Raw genomic sequence first — 20,260 nt, 5'->3', positions numbered from 1 at the left:
GAGAGGTGTACAATCTCATCGTGTCGGACTTGAAGGGCTGCACGGATGCCTCGGGGCTTACCAGTGCTAAGCAGCAGTCTTGTATAAATGAGGAAGTGGAATTGTCTTAAGCTAATGCGGCGCACCTTCTGTGTTGTGTATGAAGGCCGGCGAAAGGATTTACTGCGCTCGCACACCAAGGCCTGCGAACACACCTTGCAGCTTATCAGAGGCAAGTGGCAGCTTTGTGAAAGAGAAAGTGAAACTGCCTCAGAAAGACGGAGCTGTGTGGTCTGCGGTCTGTAAGAACGCAAGCACAAGCAGTTTGTGCTCTCGCAAATATCTCCGGTCACTTAGCGAGCAGTTAAAAAGCAGTTTAAAAGTTTATGACGGAAAGGGGGCGAGGAATGGTCGGGGTGGAGGACTCTGCAGCGTGTGAGCCAGCGACCGAGGCTGCAAACGCTGCAACTCGGCTCAGAAATAGAGGACCACCTAGAACTTTGCCCTTTTAATTTCGTGAACCGTTCACTATATCGAAACAAGGCTTTCGGCTTCTAGTAGTGTAACAGGTAAGTTTCTTGTACGAGTAATATCCTCAACCAAGATACTGAAGCAAGCACTTAGAAAAGTATAGCTGCCTTACACGTAAACCTATTACTGTTTCATAACTAAATCTGTCCTACGCATATATATAACAAAATCTAGCGTATCCCATAATCCATTACTGTACATACCTAAACCTATCCTATACATAAACCCATTAGAATCATTCAACAAAATCTATCGTTCACTTGACCTATTACTGTCAACCGTAATCTATTATTGTCATGTGACAAAATCTGTGATACATGTAAACCTATTCCTGTAGACTGCAATGGCAGACACAGCCTATTGTACACTGTAGCCTATTATTATTATTATTATTGTTGTTGTTGTTGTGGTCTTCAGTCCACAGACTGGTTTGATGCAGCTCTCCATGCTACTCTATCCTGTGCAAGGTTCTTCATATCCTAGCACCTAATGCAACCTACATCCTTCTGAATCTGCTTAGTGTATTCATCTCTTGGTCTCCCTACACGATTTTTTACCCTCCACGCTGCCCTCCAACACTAAACTGGTGATCCCTTGATGCCTCAGAACATGTCCTACCAACCGATCCTTTCTTCTACTCAAATTGTGCCACAAACTCTTCTTATCCCCAATTCTATTCAGTGCCTGCTCATTAGTTATATGATCTACCCATTTCATCTTCAGCATTCGTCTGTAGCGCCACATTTCGAAAGCTTCTATTCTCTTCTTGTCCTAACTATTTATCGTCCATGTTTCACTTTCATACATGGCTACACCCCATACAAATACCTTCAGAAACGACTTCCTGACACTTAAATATATACTTGATGTTGACAAATTTCTCTTCTTCAAAAACTCTTTCCTTGCCATTGCCAGTCTACATTCAATATCCTCTCTACGTCGACCACCATCACTTATTTTGCTCCCCAAATAGCAAAACTCATCTACTACTTTAAGTATCTCATTTCCTAATCCAATTCCTTCAGCATCACCCGAATTAATTCGACTACATTCCACTATCCTCGTTTTATTACTGATATGTAACTAAATCTATCTTACACAGAAAGCTATTGTTGTTACATGACGAAATCTGTAATACACGGTTGCCTGTTATTGTTATGTTACACAGCCTATCTTACACTGTAGTCTATTACTGTTATGTAACAAGATGTATTATACAGCAGAACCTGTTACAATTATGTAACAAAATCTGCCATAACCGTAACCTATTACTGTTACATCACAAAATCTGCCATACACACCAACCTGTTACTATTAAGTAACGAAACCTATCATACAGCATTATCTCTTGCTGTTATGTAACAAAATATGTCATATACTAGAACGTGTAACTGTTACGTATCAAAATCTGTTATAGCTGTAACCTATTCATGTACATCTACATGTAAGTGCCTACTCTTCAATTCACAATTAAGTGTCTGGCAGAGGGGTCATCGAATCGCCTTAAAGCCATTCCTCTTCCGTTTTCTCTCGAACATCACACGGGAAAAAATCAAAATCTAGTGTTCTCATGCCCTGACTGTAAGATAGATGGGGAAGGACTTCCCATGGCCGATCGGTTCTAAGCGCTTCAGTCTGGAACCGCATTGCTTCTGCGGTCGCAGGTTCTAATCCTGCCTTAGTGCTTAGAGCCATTTGAAACATTTGAAGGACTTCCCACCCATAATTTCCAAAACTCGCTCGGCAATATGCGGTCTTGCGTAATAGTGCGGAATCAGCACGGCAGCTGCGGAAGTGTCCAACCTTCTTTGGCGAAAATTTGGCCGCAAAACGTCTCGCACAAAGTTCTTGTAGTATTCCCCGGTTACAGTGGTTCTGTGGCCTACTCTCTCTCTCTCTCTGTTGCTATAACTTCGTTCTAGGCATAAGCCATTATCATCATAAAAAAAGTTCAAATATGTGTGAAATCTTATGGGACTTAACTGCTAAGGTCATCAGTCCCTAAGCTTACACACTACTGAAACTAAATTATCGTAAGGACAAACACACACGCCCATGCCCGAGGGAGGACTCGAACCTCCGACGGAATCAGCCGTTATCATCATCAACCAGACGCCGGACTGATGGCGATTGTATTATTGTGGCCGAGGAGAGTCAACGTGTTTTCTCTGGGAGGGCTGACATTTCAGAAACACGAATCCCTGTTCATCAGTCGCCACCATCCCACTGAAAAACTGATCTACTTCTGTGTCATAGTATTGAAGCAATTGTTATGCGATTCTCATGCGAGCTGGTTTTTGCTCTCCACTTTGATCATGAGAAACCCGTTACGATTCTGAAGATTGAAGAGACACACATGTTTGCTTCATTTGGCATTTCTTCGCTTGTCGATTTCCAGGCAAAATGTTGTCTGTAAAAACAGCGAGAATATAGTCGGTAGCGTACGGCTGCCCAGTCCTTGCGTTTCTTTCTGTACTTGACCGGCCTTCACGGAAGAGCGAAGCTTGTCATGAGACTGTGCTTCAATCCAGTTAAACTTCCCCCACACACTTCATTTAGATGGTTCAAATGGCTCTGAGCAGTATGGGACTCAACTGCTGTGGTTATTAGTGCCCTAGAACTTAGAACTACTTAAACCTAACTAACCTAAGGACATCACACACATCCATGCCCGAGGCAGGATTCGAACCTGCGACCGTAGCAGTCGCACGGTTCCAGACTGCGCGCCTAGATCCGCGAGACCACCGCGGCCGGCACTTCATTTAGAGCGTGGCGAGTTTTGGTGCCGGTTTTCACCCGCAAACTGCGATATTATAATATAAACTAGCAGATCTCGATATGAGATTTGATGTGAGTTTTTTTCCTCAACCAGCCGTTGTGGCCGAGCGGTTCTAGGGCTTCAGTCCGGAACCGCACTGCTGCTACGGTCGCAGGTTCGAATCCTGCCTCGGGCATAGATTGTGTGATGTCCTTAGGTTAGTTAGGTTTAAGTAGTTCTACGTTCAAGGGGACTGATGGCCTCAGATGGTAAGATGTTAAGTCCCATAGTCCTCAGAGCCTTTTGAACAATACGGTGTTAGTATAGATGTCGCACTGTGTTCCTCGAACAGAAGTCTAATATAGTTTCTCAACACGACTTCCCCGAGCTTTTCTGCAACACTTTCGGTTTGGCCATAGTTATCTTTTACCTAGCAACGCATGGCTGAGTTCATTCGATGGGCATTGGCATGACTGCTTAATAAGTAGTCCAAATGCTGGAACAATACTGTGTTACTGGCCGCAATAGTGGTTTGTATTCGTCTTGTATGCGCATATCCTTTGTACAGGGTGTTTCAAAAATGACCGGTATATTTGAAACGGCAATACAAACTAAACGAGCAGCGATAGAAATACACCGTTTGTTGCAATATGCTTGGGACAACAGTACATTTTCAGGCAGACAAACTTTCGAAGTTACAGTAGTTACAATTGTCAACAACAGATGGCGCAGCGGTCTGGGAAACTCTATAGTACGATATTATCCACATATTCACCATGCTTAGCAATAATATGGCGTAGTCTCTGAATGAAATTACCCGAAACCTTTGACAACGTGTCTGGCGGAATGGCTTCACATGCAGATGAGATGTACTGCTTCAGCTGTTCAATTGTTTCTGGATTCTGGCGGCACACCTGGTCTTTCAAGTGTCCCCACAGAAAGAAGTCACAGGGGTTCATGTCTGGCGAATAGGGAGGCCAATCCACGCCGCCTCCTGTATGTTTCGGATAGCCCAAAGCAATCAAACGATCATCGAAATATTCATTCAGGAAATTAAAGACGTCGGCCGTACGATGTGGCCGGGCACCATCTTGCATAAACGACGAGGTGTTCGCAGTTTCGTCTAAGGCAGTTTGTACCGCCATAAATTCACGAAGAATGTCCAGATAGCGTGATGCAGTAATCGTTTCGGGTCTGAAAAATGGGCCAATGATTCCTTTGGAAGAAATGGCGGCCCAGACCAGTACTTTTTGAGGATGCAGGGACGATTGGACTGCAACATGGGGCTTTTCGGTTCCCCATATGCGCCAGTTCTGTTTATTGACGAAGCCGTCCAGGTAAAAATAAGCTTCGTCAGTGAACCAAATGCTGCCCACATGCATATCGCCGTCATCAATCCTGTGCACTATATCGTTAGCGAATGTCTTTCGTGCAGCAATGGTAGCGGCGCTGAAAGGTTGCAACGTTTGAATTTTGTATGGATAGAGGTGTAAACTCTGGGGCATGAGACGATACGTGGACGTTGGCGTCATTTGGACCGCAGCTGCAACACGGCGAACGGAAACCCGAGGCCGCTGTTGGATCACCTGCTGCACTAGCTGCGCGTTGCCCTCTGTGGTTGCCGTACGCGGTCGCCCTATCTTTCCAGCACGTTCATCCGTCACGTTCCCAGTCCGTTGAAATTTTTCAAACAGATCCTTTATTGTATAGCTTTTCGGTCCTTTGGTTACATTGAACCTCCTTTGAAAACTTCGTCATGTTGCAACAACACTGTGTTCTAGGCGGTGGAATTCCAACACCAGAAAAATCCTCTGTTCTAAGGAATAAACCATGTTGTCCACAGCACACTTGCACGTTGTGAACAGCACACGCTTACAGCAGAAAGACGACGTACAGAATGGTGCACCCACAGACTGCGTTGTCTTCTATATCTTTCACATCACTTGCAGCGCCATCTGTTGTTGAAAATTGTAACTACTGTAATTTCGAAAGTTTGTCCGCCTGAAAATGTACTGTTGTCCCAAGCATATTGCAAGAAACGGTGTATTTCTATCGCTGCTCGTTTAGTTTTTATTGCCGTTTCAAATATACCGGTCATTTTTGAAACACCCTGTACATGCACATCGCCCTCTCAGAACCTTGCCATTAAATGCAAGTCTTACATTCGCATTCCCTACCACTGATTTTACGCTAACGCGCCATTTCGTATCACTTTTTAGTGTTGCCCCTTATACCTGGATAGTATCGCGTTATTTCTCTGTCTTCCTCTCTGCGATCTTGAACCCAGGCTTTGAACCTTTCCTTTATTTCCGTCATTGTTTCTTCGATGTATAAATTGAACAATAGTCGCGAAATACTGCAACGTTTCCAGAATGAGATTTTCACCCTGCAGCGGAGTGCGCGCAGATATCAAACTTACCGACAGATTAAAACTGTGTGCCGGACCGAGACTCGAACTCGGGACCTTTGCCTTTCGCCGGCAAGTGCTCTACCATCTGAGCTACCGAAGCACGACTCACGCCCGGTTCTCACAGCTGTACTTCTGCCAGTATCTCGTCCCCTACCTTCCAAACTTAACAGAAGCTCTCCTGCGAAACATGCATAACTAGCACTCCTGAAAGAAAGGATATTGCGGAGGCGTGGCTTAGCCACAGCCTCGGGGATGTTTCCAGAATGAGATTTTGACTCTGCAGCGGAGTGTGCGCTGATATAGAGCACTTGCCCGCGAAAGGCAAAGGTCCCGAGTTCGAGTCTCGGTCCACCACACAGTTTTAATCTCCCAGGCAGTTTCGCTGCAACGTTGTCTTATATTCTTTCTACTACGTGCACTTCTTTCTTGGTCTTGAATTCGTAACCTTCCCTATTTATTTTCTCCCATAACTTAGACGTATTTTCTGAAGAATTTCGAACTTTCTGCGACATTTTACCCTGTCGATCGCTTTTTATAGGTCAAAGAGTCCTGTGAACGTGAGTTGATTTTTGTTAAGTCTGATTTCCCTTGTCGGTCGCAATGTCAGGACTGCCTGTCTGGTGCCTTCAGCTTTCCTAAAGCCAAACTGAAGGTCTTCTAACAAGCCCTCGATTTTGTTCTTAATTCTTGCGTGTACCGTTGTTATCAGCAGCTTGGATGTATGAGTTGTTAAGCTGATTATGCGATAGTTCTTACACTTATCTGCCGTTGCTGTTTCCGTGATTGTGTGTATCATGTTGTTCCGAAAGTCTGATGCTCTGAGTTCATAAGTTCGACACACCAGTAGTCTCTTGGTTGCCATTTCCCCCAATGGTTTTAAAAGTTTCGAAGAAATGGCATCTGTCCCTTGTGCCTTATTCGATCTCAAGTTTTTCAAAGTATTGTTAAGCTGTAATACTGGATTCCTCCATCTGTCACGTCATCAGACTGTCCCTCGCCCACTTAGTGACCTTCACCGTACTTTTTCCACCTATCAGCCGCCAGCGGCCTTGCTTCGTTGAGTACACCGGTTCTCACATCAGCGGAGTTAAGCAACGTTGGGCGTGGCCAGTACTTGGATAGAGGATGTCAACTTAAACGTCTTTCAGCCGTTTATTTTCAAACTTGTTTGAATAAAACGTTCTCGGGTTTTCAGCAGCGTCAGTTCGAATAGAATTTTCGAGGTTTCGATGGCCGTCTCCGCCATCGTCGTCAGGGGTTCACTGATTCCCGGGGCTGCTACGGTTTCTCGCTTATATAGGCATGATGATATTATCAGCAGCCGATCAGATCGACCTAATGTGGCGCGCGTAAGTTGACCCGGGCAGCTAGCGGAGCTGAGTGTATATCCCCGGTCTCTGTTGAAATTGTTGTTGTTTAAACGGCTCTCGACGGCTTACTTTATAATGCAGTCACAATATGTAGACGCATGAGCAACACTTTTGTATTTTCGAACTCTATTTTATGTCCGTTTTCTAGCCAATTCTCCGCTATGACCGACTTGTCAAGCTCCCTTTGTTTTATATGGCTCTTGTGCTCAGTAAAACGCTCCGCAACCGTGCGAAGTTTGTTCGATATACGTGCTGCCACACTCACACGGTACACCATAGACACCGGACACTCGAAGAGCAATGTCGTCCTTAACAGGGCGCAACATATCTTGTACCTTGGGGACGGGCCGGAACACTGGTCTTAGCCCATGTTTCTACAGCAGACGTCCTAACTTACTGCTAGTTGATCCACAGTATGGCAGGAATACAGTCCGTTTGGGCTCTTGTTCTGATTCCCAGGTGTCTTTCGTCGGCGGCCCTTGAAAGCGTTTGCGATGTCTCTTTTGGTGTATCCATTCTCCCCGAAAACACGGTTTAAGTTCTGCAATACAGAGTGTAGGTAGTCGTCGTCAGAGATAATCTTCGCTCTATGAACCGACGTATTAAGGACACCTTTCGTGTGTGCAGGGTGGTGGAAACTACTGGCGTGCAAGTACCGATCAGTGTGTGTTGGTTTCCGGTACACTGAATGACCAAGCTGACCTCCTGCCTTCCGCTCAACCAAAACATCCAAGAATGGTAGGCTGCCGTGCTTCTCCATCTCGATCGTAAATTTAATGTTGGTATGGACACCATTCGTATGATCGAAGAACTGCAGTAGTGTATCTTCACCATGAGGCCATATCAGGAAGGTGTCATCCACGTATCGTAGACAGCAAAACGGCCGTAATGTCGCAGTTTGCAGAGCCTGCTCCTCAAAGTGCATGAAGAAATGTGCGACTGTTGAAGACAGTGGTGATCCCATGGCTTTGCCGTCCGTCACCTCATAATATTTATCGCAGTACATTAAGCACGTTGCCGTTAGAACGTGGCGGAACTTAATGATTCCAGATGAAAAATGTTGGGCCAAAAGATCCAACGTATCTTGTACTGGCACTCTCGTAAAAAGTGCCACAACGTCCAGGCTAACCATTAGGTCGGTTGGTAGTATCAACAGAGACCAGGAATGCAAACTCGGCATGTTTTATTCATGTATGCCGTCGCGAAAGAGTCCGAGGACACATTCAACCTTATTTTATAGGGTAACCAGTTTCAGCGTTTTACTACGCCACCTTCAGGCCATTGCCGTGTAGGAATAATCTACCTCGCCTGTGATCGAAACAGCGGCCAGCAATAGTGGTATTAGTAGATATCTACATTACTGGCCATTAAAATTGCTACACCAAGAAGAAATGTAGATGACAAACGGGTATTCATTGGACAAATATATTATACTAGAACTATGTGAATACATTTTCACGCAGTTTGGATGCATAGATCCTGATAAATCAGTACCCGAAACAACCACCTCTGGCCGTAATAACGGCCTTGACACGACTGGGCATTGAGCGAAACACGGCTTGGATGGCGTGTACAGGTAAAGCTGCCCATTCAGATTCAACACGATGCCACAGTTCATCAAGAGTAGTGACTGGCGTATTGTGATGAACCACTTGCTCGGCCACCATTGACCACACGTTTTCAGTTGGTGAGAGATCTGGAGAATGTGCTGGCCAGGGCAGCAGTCGAACATTTTCTGTATCCAGAAAGGCCCGTACAGGACCTGCAACATACGGTCGTCCATTATCCTGCACCGAACGAGGTGGCCTAGTGGTTAGCATACTGGACTCGCATTCGGGTCGACGACGGTTCGATTCCGCGTCCGGCCATACTGATTTGGGTTTTCCGTGATTTCCCTAAATCGCTCCAGGAAAATGGCGGGATGGTTCCTTTGAAAGGGCACGTCCGACTTCCTTCCCTAATCCGGTGAGACCGATGACCTCGCAGTGTGGTCTCTTCCCCCAAACAACCCAACCCTACCCATTATGCTGCTGAAATGTAGGGTTTCGCAGGGATCGAATGAAGGGTAGAGCGACGAGTCGTAACACATCTGAAATGTAACGCCCACTGTTCAAAGTACCGTCAGTGCGAACAAGAGGTGACCGAGACGTGTAACCAATGGCACCCCATACCATCACGCCTGGTCATACGCCAGTATGGCGACGACGAATACACGCTTCCAATGTTCACCGCGATGTCGCGAAACACGGATGCAACCATCACGATGCTGTGAACAGAACCTGGATTCATCCGAAAAAATGACGTTTTGCCATTCGTGCACCCAGGGTCGTCGTTCAGTACACCATCGCAGGCGCTCCTGTCTGTGATGCAGCGTCAAGAGTAGCTGCAGCCATGGTCTCCGAGCTGATAGTCCAAGCTGCTGCAAACGTCGTCGAACTGTTCGTGCAGATGGTTGTTGTCTTGCAAACGTCCCCATCTGTTGACTCAGGGATCGAGACGTGGCTGCACGATCCATTACAGCCATGCGGATAAGATGCCTATCATCTCGACTGCTGGTGATACGAGGCCGTTGGGATCCAGCACGGCGTTCCGTATTACCCTCCTGAACCCACCGATTCCATATTCTGCAAACAGTCATTGGATCTCGATCAATGCGAGCAGCAATGTCGCGATCCGATAAACCGCAATAGCGATAGGCTACAATCTGACCTTTATCAAAGTCGGAAACATGATGGTACGCACTTCTCCTCCTTACACGAGGCATCACAACAACGTTTCACTCAGGCAACGCCGGTCAACTGCTGTTTCTGTATGAGAAATCGGTTGGAAACTTTCCTCATGTCGGCACGTTGTAGGTGTCGCCACCGGCGTCAACTTTGTGTAAATACTCTGAAAAGCTAATCATTTGCATATGACAGCATCTTCTTCCTGTCGGTTAAATTTCGTGTCTGTAACTCGTCATGTTCGTGGTGTAGGAATTTTAATGGCTAGTAGTGTATTTTCTTTTTCTTCTGCGTTTAACAGTGGGTGTTTCCCGCTGCACCCTACCCCATCCTTGCGCTGCGCTGCGATTCTAATTACCCTGTAGCCGATTGAACGTTAGAGCCAAATCTTCTGTCTTTTAGAAGTCTGAAGAAGAATCGCTCCGGCCGACAGGGATGTCGGGTGTCGAGGTCCCCGCGGTCAGGAGGAAATCCACCCGACGTGTGCCTCGTAGCTCGCCGTTGTCGTGGAGTTTGTCGCTCCGAGACTGGCGACCGCGTTCCCAGCGCGGTACTGGAGGCCAGCGACCGTGACGTCATGTGAGACGGGCCGCGGTGTGAGTTACTGCAACCGGAGGCGCCCGTCGGCTCAGAGACTGTGCGGCCTCTGTCTCTCCCCCCCCCCCCCCCCCCTCCCCCCCGCCCCAACCAGCCACGCTCTTCCCTACCGCCTGTTGTCTCAGCCGCGGAGCTCCTCACGTAGCCCGCCTACAAGCCACCGGCAATGCCGAAACAGGACGTAGCTCCAAACAGTGATACACAGTGTTTAACTTTTTAATGTTCGGATAATAAGTTGCCGTCTCTTTAATCTAAGAATAGATGATCAATGCAGCTAGCCGCTATCTCTGTGTAATGTCTTGTCTGTATAGACGTGTATCTGTTGTCTTTAAGATCCCTTCACCTTCGCACATAAGTCTATACAGTAAAGTAAGGCCCTCCCAGTTCTTGGGTGATCCGTCATAAGACAGGCGAAAAATAAGCCTAATGGAGGATTATTAGTACACTCCTGGAAATTGAAATAAGAACACCGTGAATTCATTGTCCCAGGAAGGGGAAACTTTATTGACACATTCCTGGGGTCAGATACATCACATGATCACACTGACAGAACCACAGGCACATAGACACAGGCAATAGAGCATGCACAATGTCGGCACTAGTACAGTGTATATCCACCTTTCGCAACAATGCAGGCTGCTATTCTCCCATGGAGACGAAAGTAGAGATGCTGGATGTAGTCCTGTGGAACAGCTTGCCATGCCATTTCCACCTGGCCCCTCAGTTGGACCAGCGTTCGTGCTGGACGTGCAGACCGCGTGAGACGACGCTTCATCCAGTCCCAAACATGCTCAATGGGGGACAGATCCGGAGATCTTGCTGGCCAGGGTAGTTGACTTACATCTTCTAGAGCACGTTGGGTGGCACGGGATACATGCGGACGTGCATTGTCCTGTTGGAACAGCAAGTTCCCTTGCCGGTCTAGGAATGGTAGAAAAATGGGTTCGATGACGGTTTGGATGTACCGTGCACTATTCAGTGTCCCCTCGACGATCACCAGAGGTGTACGGATAGAGTAGGAGATCGCTCCCCACACCATGATGCCGGGTGTTGGCCCTGTGTGCCTCGGTCATATGCAGTCCTGATTGTGGCGCTCACCTGCATTGCGCCAAACACGCATACGACCATCTTTGGCAGCAAGGCAGAAGCGACTCTCATCGCTGAAGACGACACGTCTCCATTCGTCCCTCCATTCACGCCTGTCGCGACACCACTGGAGGCGGGCTGCACGATGTTGGGGCGTGAGCGGAAGACGGCCTAACGGTGTGCGGGACCGTAGCCCAGCTTCATGGAGACGGTTGCGAATGGTCCTCGCCTATACCCCAGGAGCAACAGTGTCCCTAATTTGCAGGGAAGTGGCGGTGCGGTCCCCTACGGCACTGCGTAGGATTCTACGGTCTTGGCGTGCATCCGTGCGTCGCTGCGGTCCGGTCCCAGGTCGACGGGCACGTGCACTTTCCGCCGACCACTGGCGACAACATCGATGTACTGTGCAGACCTCACGCCCCACGTGTTGAGCAATTCGGCGGTACCTCCACCCGGCCTCCCGCATGCCCACTTCACGCTCTCGCTCAAAGTCCGTCAACTGCACAAACGGTTCACGTCCACGCTGTCGCGGCATGTTACCAGTGTTAAAGACTGCGATGGAGCTCCGTATGCCACGGCAAACTGGCTGACACTGACGGCGGCGGTGCACAAATGGTGCGCAGCTAGCGCCATTCGACGGCCAACACCGCGGTTCCTGGTGTGTCCGCTGTGCCGTGCGTGTGATCATTGCTTGTACAGCCCTCTCGCAGTGTCCAGTATGGTGGGTCTGACGCACCGGTGTCAATGTGTTCTTTTTTCCATTTCCAGGAGTGTATTATCTCTATTTTCATTCGCTCTCTCTCTTTCTCTCCTTTATCTATGAATAGTTTTTAATATAAGATTTCATTGCGTGATATAGTGATAAAAAGAATCAGCCAAGTAGAATCTTTGGTGGAGTCCTTCGTCTTGGTAATCAGCGGCTGGCTTGCTGTAAGAGATCTTTACATTTATTATTACTGTTAAACACTGCAGTCAGTTGGGAGAATCTATCGTTTGGACAGTTTGTTCCTTTTACGAAAGATTGCGAATTCCAGATGTGTACGAAGCCTTTCTGGACGATTTAACACAGACTCAGTGACTGCAGGCGGCTCTCTTTGACACAGCAGAAACTTCCCCATAGGGCCAACGTGATCAACAAATGATTCAGAAAAAACTCATTCGTTCATTCACTCCAGAACAAAAAAGTCACAAACTTTATTTATGGAGGAAATCGTGTAGTAAATCCATCTCCATTACATGTCCACATCTCAGATGATTCCACGCCTTAATTATTTTCCTCTTTCTCTTCAAAACAAACCGCTAGTGGCACAAATGTTAATTGGCTCGCTTTAGCGAGAAGAAAAACAGAATATGTATCTCTCAGAAACACGTCAATCCCTAACAGATACTCCAGAAAGTGTCCTAGTTACCACTCTCACAACCATGGAGAACGCATATATGCATCTCTGTTATTTCAAAGATTAAATGCACTAGAAAATGACGCACCCTTCTGTGTCATCCAAGCTCAGTTTCTGTCGGTGCCCAGACGTGGCAGCTCTGTGTACTGCTTTCGCACACTGTGGGATGATGTTTGGTTTGCGGAACGCTCAACTGCGCGGTTATCAGCGCCCGTATAAATTCCCAACCTTTGCTCAGCCCAATCTTGTCATTTTCATGAACGCCGGCATTCGAACCAGGGACCCCGTGCTCAGGAAGCGAGAACGCAAACGCGGGTGTTATTTTTTTAAAAAAATCGGGATTTGATATATGTATATTTAAAAAATATCATTGTCGGAAGTCAATATCTCGAAAAAGTAGAAATATATTGATATATCGACGGATAAAATAGAGATGTACCGGCCTTGAAGAAATTCGGCTGTACATTGTAAATGTAGTGCCAGTTTTAGAGGTGTATACACTCCTGGAAATTGAAATAAGAACACCTTGAATTCATTGTCCCAGGAAGGGGAAACTTTATTGACACATTCCTGGGGTCAGATACATCACATGATCACACTGACAGAACCACAGGCACATAGACACAGGCAACAGAGCATGCACAATGTCGGCACTAGTACAGTGTATATCCACCTTTCGCAGCAATGCAGGCTGCTATTCTCCCATGGAGACGATCGTAGAGATGCTGGATGTAGTCCTGTGGAACGGCTTGCCATGCCATTTCCACCTGGCGCCTCAGTTGGACCAGCGTTCGTGCTGGACGTGCAGACCGCGTGAGACGATGCTTCATCCAGACCCAAACATGCTCAAAGGGGGACAGATCCGGAGATCTTGCTGGCCAGGGTAGTTGACTTACACCTTCTAGAGCACGTTGGGTGGCACGGGATACATGCGGACGTGCATTGTCCTGTTGGAACAGCAAGTTCCCTTGCCGGTCTAGGAATGGTAGAACGATGGGTTCGATGACGGTTTGGATGTACCGTGCACTATTCAGTGTCCCCTCGACGATCACCAGAGGTGTACGGCCAGTGTAGGAGATCGCTCCCCACACCATGATGCCGGGTGTTGGCCCTGTGTGCCTCGGTCGTATGCAGTCCTGATTGTGGCGCTCACCTGCACGGCGCCTAACACGCATACGACCATCATTGTCACCTAGGCAGAAGCGACTCTCATCGCTGAAGACGACACGTCTCCACTCGTCCCTCCATTCACGCCTGTCGCGACACCACTGGAGGCGGGCTGCACGATGTTGCGTTAGCGGAAGACGGCCTAACGGTGTGCGGAACCGTAGCCCAGCTTCATGGAGACGGTTGCGAATGGTCCTCGCCGATACCCCAGGAGCAACAGTGTCCCTAATTTGCTGGGAAGTGGCGGTGCGGTCCCCTACGGCACTGCGTAGGATCCTACGGTCTTGGCGTGCATCCGTGCGTCGCTTCGGTCCGGTCCCAGGTCGACGGGCACGTGCACCTTCCGCCGACCACTGGCGACAACATCGATGTACTGTGCAGACCTCATGCCCCACGTGTTGAGCAATTCGGCGGTACGTCCACCCGGCCTCCCGCATGCCCACTATACGCCCTCGCTCAAAGTTCGTCAGCTGCACATACGGTTCACGTCCACGCTGTCGCGGCATGCTACCAGTGTTAAAGACTGCGATGGAGCTCCGTATGCCAACACAAACTGGCTGACACTGACGGCGGGGGTGCACAAATGGTGCGCAGCTAGCGCCATTCGACGGCCAACACCGCGGTTCCTGGTGTGTCCGCTGTGCCGTGCGTGTGATCATTGCTTGTACAGCCCTCTCGCAGTGTCCGGAGCAAGTATGGTGGGTCTGACACACCGGTGTCAATGTGTTCTTTTTTCCATTTCCAGTAGTGTATTTAAGTATTGATTATTAGATATTCTGTACAAGCTAGCAGCTTGCTTATCCCCCTTAGAGCAAGAACTGAAAGGAAAACGATGCACGTTTACGGTTGGCGATAACCACTTTGCTAACAAAGATAAATGCTAGTAATTGCACAATAAAAGGTGTCGCTTGTAACGGTTCCATCAAATATCAGATTTCTGTGGATCACTTCGTGTCGTCTTCCCTGTTTTTTCATTTCTATAAATGCCAACGAACTAGCAGTCCTAGTGTTGAAATTGCGTGAAGTTAAACGTTGCAGTTTCTGTTCGTAGCGCCTAGCGCAGGTTGTGTGAGCATTTTCCCTCACATGTCTCCTCCCACCGCAAAGACCGACTTGCCATTTAGATTTTTGTTCATCATTTTCAGCAACTGTTTTTGAAAGAATGCCGATGTGCAGAAATAGCACACTAGCTGCCTTCAAATGGCTGTAAGCACTATGGGACTTAACATCTGAGGTCATCAGTCCCCTAGGCTTAGAACTACTTAAACCTAACTAACCTAAGGACATCACACACATCCGTGCCCGAGGCAGGATTCGAACCTGCGACCGTAGCAGCAGCGCGGTTCCGGACTGAAGCGCCACAGCGGCCGGCCGCTCTGAATCCTTATGACCGACAACTGCTACAGCCTCCCTCGATCGCCCTACCTCTGCTCATATACATCTATATACATCTACATCTTCATGGATACTCTGCAAATCACACTTAAGTGCCTGGCAAAGGGTTCAGCGAACCACCTTTACAATAATTACAATAATTCTATATTATTCTACTCTCGAACAGCGCACGGAAAAGACGAAATCATATATTCTCCGGTGCGAGCCCTAATTTCTCTTATGTTATTGTGCTAATCGTTTCTCCCTTTGTAGGTCGACGTCAAAAAGTATTTTCACATTTGGAGGAGAAAGCTGGTAACTGAAATTTCATGTCAGGATCCCTCCTTTGTTTTCATTGTGTCCACCCCAAACCCTGTATCACTTCAGTGACACTCTCTCCCCTATTTCGCGATCATACAAAACCTGCTGCTCTTTTTAAGAAATTTCTCGATGTACTCCGTTAATCCTATCTGGTAAGGATTCCACGGCGCGCAGCAGAACTCTAAAAGAGAACGGACAAGCATAATGTAGGCAGTCTCTTTAGTTGATCTGTTGCATCTTATAAGTGTTCTGCCAAGAAAACGCGGGTTTTCTGCCAAGAAAACGCGGGTTTTCTGCCAAGAAAACGCGGTCTTTGGTTGGCCTTCCCCACAACATTTTTGTGTCTTTTTCCAGTTTAACTTGTTCATTGTAATTCCTAGGTATTTAGTTAAATTTACGGTCTTTAGATTTGATTGTTTTATCGTGTAACCGAAGCTTAACGGATACCTTTTAACACTCACGTAGATGACTTTACAATTTTCAATATTCAGTGTCAATTTTCCACCACACACATCTTTTCTAAATCTTTTTTCAATTTGTTTTGATCTTCTGGTGGTTTTACTAGACAATAAACGACAGCATCAACTGCAAACAACCTAAGACCACTGCTCAGATTGGTCTGTACAGATAAGGAACAGCAGAGGGCATAACACTACCTGGGGGAACGACAAAAATGACTTGTTTTACTCGATGACTTTCCGTTGATTACTATGAACTGTGACCTCTCCAACAGGAAATCACGAATCCAGTCACATAACCTGAGGCTATATTCCCTAATGAGGCAATCTGATTACATCCCCGCTTGTGAGGTACAATGTCAAAAGCCTTATGCAAGTCTAAAAATACGGAATCAATTTGAAATCACTCGTCAACAGCAGTCAACACTTCTTGTGAGTTAAGAGCTAGTTGTGTTCCACAAGACTGATGTTTTCTAAATCCGCGGTGAGTGTGTCAGTAGACCGCTGTCTTTGGTGTAATTCACAATGTTCGAACACAATACATGTTCCAAAATCGTGCTGCATATACTCAGTAATACTACAGTCTCTGGTACCGAATATGTATCTGTCATGTGTCCGGTATGGAAAAATGCTCAAACTGGTAAATATTCCAAAGAAACACTCAAATGTATCAAGAAGACTGACGTTTTTAGTGATATATATTTTTCATAATCATTTCTCTTAATATGTGCGCCTTTCGAAGTCTTTATCGCCCTGCACGGCCGAGGGAAGCTTATGTCTGTCCCATTGGGCGTTTAGCCACGCGGGGCCCTTGAGATTATTCATCTACATCCGCACACGCACTTATGGCACAAACCACCTTACGGTGCAAGGCGGAGGGTGCTATCTACTGCTACTAGTCATTTCCTCTCCTGTTCCACTCGCAAATGGAATGATGGACAAATTTCAGTCCGGAACCACGCGACTGATACGGTCGCAGGTTCGAATCCTGCCTCGTGCATGGATGTGTATTTTGTCCTTGGGTTAGTTAGGTTTAAGTAGTTCTATGTTCTAGGGGACTGATGACCTCAGATGTTAAGTCCCATAGTGCTCAGAGCCATTTGAACCAATTTTTTTTTTTTTTTTTTGAGGCATGCGCCCGTAAAAGACCTAATTTCTTTTTTCTTGTCTCTGCGGTCCTTGCGTAAAATGTATCTTGGAGGCAATGAAATTGTTCTGCAGTCAGCTAGAAATACCGGTTCTCTAAATTTTCTCAACAGTCTATGGAGAAAAGGACAACGTCTTCCCTTCAGGGATTTCCATTTCAGTTCACGAAGCATACCCGTAATTCTGTCAGTAACAGACCTATCAGTAACAAACCTAGCAGCACACTTCTGAATTGCTTCAATGTCTACCTTCAATCCGAACTGGTGGGGATCCCAAACACTCGAGCAGTACTCAAGAATGGGTCGCACTAGTCTTCTATACGCGGTCTCCGAAAATCCTCCCAATAAACCGAGGTCGACCATTCGCTATCCCTACGATCGTAGACATGTGTTCGTTCCATTCCAGTATCGTTTCGCAACGTTACGCCTAGGTGTGACTTTGTCAAACAGCACACCACAAACACTGAATTCAGTACATGATTCTTTTCTCCACTCATCTTCATTAAGGTAGTCTATATTAATCTACACTTAGATCAATCAACCATTCACTAAGAGGAATTTTTTCGAACTCATCTTGTATGTTACTAACGCTCAAGATTGACTGTGAGCGGTCTGAATCACGGTTTTCCGGATGGGAATTGGGAATGAGCGCCTGGTCCCCGGCACGAATCCGTCCGGTGGACTTGTGTCGAGGTCCGGTGAGCCAGCCAGTCTGTGGATGGTTTTTAGGCGGTTATCCATTTGTCTCGGCGAATGCGGGCTTGTTCCCCTTATTCCGCCTCAGCTACACTATGTCGGCGATTGTTGCGCAAACAAGTTCTCCACGTACGCGTACACCACTATTACTCTACCACGCAAACATAGGGGTTACATTCGTCTGATGCGAGACGTTCCCTGGGGTTCCACCGGGGGCCGAACCGCACAATAACCCTGGGTTCGGTGTGGGGCGGCGGTGGGGTGAAGTGGACTGCGGTAGTCGTCGTGGGGTTGTGGACCACTGCGGCTGCGGCGGGGACAGAGCCTCTCCGTCGTTTCTAGGTCCTCGGTTAACATACAGTACAATACAATGGTCGTTCTGAAACTAAGGATTACATAGCCACATGACAGTCGTGACATGAAGACTAGTCGCGCAGCAGCAATATCACGGAATGACAAACCGCACTCTTAATAGGTCACGATCCTTCAGCGGTTGAATTCCGACACAGGCTGTCACATGTTCCTCTTTCCACAAAGCATAACGCGGTATTCTCACAGAATAACCAACATTGAAATCCATAAATGCATCAGTAATCCTCTACTGTCCGTCCCTGGTAGCAGAGTGGTCAGCGTGACGGGATGTCACACCTTACGGCACGGGTTCGATTGCCGGCTGGGTAGGAGATTTTCTCCGCTCCGGGACTGGGTGTTGTGTTGTCCTAATCATCTTCACTTCATCTCCATCGACACGCAAGTCGCCGAAGTGGCGTCAACTCGAAATACTTGCACCAGATGAACGGTTTACCCGACGTGAATCCCTAGCCACACGGCATTATTTATCCTCTACTAATCTTCCCTTACACACAGAATGTAGATGGCGTTGCACCTGCTTACACTGTGTGTATGCCATGTTTACACTACATTTTTAATGACCGGCGGTATTTGCGTGGATGACACCGAAAAACAACTGAAATCCATCAACTTCTAAGGAGGTCTTAAACGACAGTTGCGTAGAAAAAGGGTAAAGCTGTTATGTACTGAGCACTCCAGTGCTTTACTGGGCGTGGTGGCCGGTAGTGTAACGGCTCAGCAGCATCTGAAGGCCAGCCGTACAGTGTTTCAGCATCTCAGGATGACACTTGCTGGCCGGAAGTGTAGCGATTTATCAGTGCGCGTCTACCCCTGGTGCTCGCTGTGGTGACCATACAAATCGTATTTCGCCGTTGTTGGGAGGATGTCCATTTCGTTCACCATTCCTAGTCTGATGGTCCGTCGTGACCATCAGTGACCACCAGATCTGTAGCCCGGGTCTGTGTCATTCTGATTGGCCAGCGTGAATGATTTCGTTCTCTCAGTTCAGTTGGCTATTCTAAAAACTGTTGTTTTACCATTCATTATTACCATTTTGGCACAAGTGGTGACCAGATTGTCACAGATACACTCATGCTCATAAACTAAGGCTAATAGGCGCTAATAGCATAGGCACATAGGGAACAAACACGGCATGTAAGTCCACGGTATTGGTGATAAGTTGAGGAAACCGTCCCGAAAAACATGAGCTACAAAACGCCACTGTTTCCTGCGACCAATATCAATATGGGATACGATCACCATGCACACGTAAGCAGGCCGCACAACGTTTTGGCATACTCTGGATCAGGTGGTCGAGCAGCTCCCATTCTTGCACCAGTGCCTGTTGGAGTGTCCTAGGGGTTTGAAGACGTGCAGCGATACATCGACCGACAGCATCCCAGACGTGCTCAATGGGGTTTTGGTCTCGAGAACAGGCAAGCCTGATATCTTCTGTTTAAAGGTACTCCTGCACGATGTTAGCTCCGTATGGCCGTGCGTTATCTTCCATCAGGAGGAAGGTGGGACCCACTGCACACCTGAAAAGTCGGACATACTCGTCCGAAATGACGTCCCGATACACCTGGCCTGTTACAGTTCATCTGTCAAAGACATGCAGGGGTTTACGTGCACCAATCATAATCCCACCCCACATCATCAAACCACGACCTCCATACAGGTCCATTTCAATGACATTAAGGGGTTGGTATCTGGTTCCTGATTGATGCCAGATGAAAACCCGGCGAGAATCACTGTTCAGACTATACCTGGACTCGTCCGTGAACATAACCTCGGACCACTGTTCCAATGTCCATGTACTGTGTTCTTGACACCAGGCTTTACGGGCTCTCCTGAGACCAGGGGTCAGTGGGATGCACCTTGCAGGTCTCCAGGCGAA

The 20,260-nt window shown here is 47.4% G+C and overlaps 1 protein-coding gene across 2 annotated transcripts in view; it reads left to right on the top strand.

Annotated features, from left to right (window-relative positions):
- Window positions 1–20,260, top strand: part of LOC126271939 (uncharacterized) — an 891,928-nt gene that overhangs the window by 297,382 nt on the left and 574,286 nt on the right. The window lies entirely within an intron of this gene.

The sequence above is a fragment of the Schistocerca gregaria genome, chromosome 5, assembly GCF_023897955.1.
Source record: "Schistocerca gregaria isolate iqSchGreg1 chromosome 5, iqSchGreg1.2, whole genome shotgun sequence".
Taxonomy (NCBI): Eukaryota; Metazoa; Arthropoda; class Insecta; order Orthoptera; family Acrididae; genus Schistocerca; species Schistocerca gregaria.
This window is presented reverse-complemented; position numbering and strand designations above follow the sequence as displayed.